Source organism: Acanthaster planci, linkage group LG06, assembly GCF_054643075.1.
Source record: "Acanthaster planci isolate LZ-2023a linkage group LG06, COTS_SCS, whole genome shotgun sequence".
Lineage (NCBI taxonomy): Eukaryota > Metazoa > Echinodermata > Asteroidea > Valvatida > Acanthasteridae > Acanthaster > Acanthaster planci.
In genome coordinates, this window is record NC_141782.1 from 18,042,466 (window position 1) to 18,043,846 (window position 1,381).

Consider the following 1,381-nt stretch of genomic DNA (forward strand, 5'->3'; position numbering starts at 1 on the left):
TTTATAAACACTGGGCTAAATAGGAGTTAATTTTGTAAGCGACCGGTTAGACAGTGAGGGTCATTTTTTAAGCTTGGACGATTTTATCAGAAAATTCGACGTCAAGACAAATTTTTTTGGAGTATGGTGGAGTCATTAATACTGTTAACAAATCTTTTCGTTGTTTTCTGTCGCAGGTCAACTCCAATATATGCTTTCCTGTTATTCCTTTTAATTTAAGGTCACTTTTGTTGGAAGAAAAAGGCTCTACTCATGTCTATCGTATTCTTACCTCTGCAACGAAGGTTGTTCATGAGTTTATTGATAGATGGGAAACAAAGTTGGTTTGTAACCTTCTTCGCACGGGATGGTTGAATCTATGTAGCCTACCTCTTCTTTTAATATGTGATACCAAACTGAGTTGGATTCAATATAGACTAACTCAGAATATTGGCTGTAAATTCGTATTTGCTGAAAATTGGTAAAAGGGATAACGACTTGTGTTCTTTTTGTCAAGCTGAGAGTGAAACTTTGTTACATCTCTTTTGTACTTGCGAGGCCTCCACTTTGTTTTGGAACCTTATCAGTGATTGGTTGAAAAATACGTCGAACATTCAGATGCAGTTGGATAACAAAACTATCCTTTTCGCAACTACGTATAATTCCAGGAGTGTACTTAATTCAATTCTTTTGCTTGGCCGCTTTCATATCTACAAAATGAAAATGAATGAGGGCTTACCTTCTTCTGTACTGTTTAGAGACGATTTAAAAAGATATTATGCCTTGGAAAAATTTATTAAATTCTGTTAAATTTAACACTAGATGGGACCCTTTCACCTAGCTGTTTAATTAACTATTATAATGTAATTACTTGTATGTTTTCTTTTCTTGATTCAATGTAACATGCCAGAGAAACTTGAATAAAGGCCCTGAGTGGGGGAAAAAAGAAGAGAAAGAAAAAGAGTCCGTAGTTTCTAGGTTCTGGAAAGAGGCCATACTAGAGCGCTAACTCGCCGTGCAAGGTGAAGTCCATATGCTGGCGGGCACCACATCTGTGTTTACGTACACACGGAAAGCTTGACATTTTGGTATTTCTATTATGGCTGCAAATGTACAAGCAAGAATGTCGGGACCGTGAGTATAATGCTTTAAATTTTTTTCTCCCCAACATCATGTTGAATGAACCCGAAGCCGCATTCGCTTTTAAATTACTCCCCTCCCTGCGACACCAAAAACTGGATACGTCGCTTCTCTGCTTTTATGGGGACTGTTGGCCTCTGGACTCCCTGAATCCGTCAGTCCCTGGGTAGTGCTTCAAAGCAAACCATGCACTCAAACCCCCCAAATGCCCAGCTAATACATGGACGTTTGATTTCGCCGTGCGTCATGGTAGGCTGCAGGT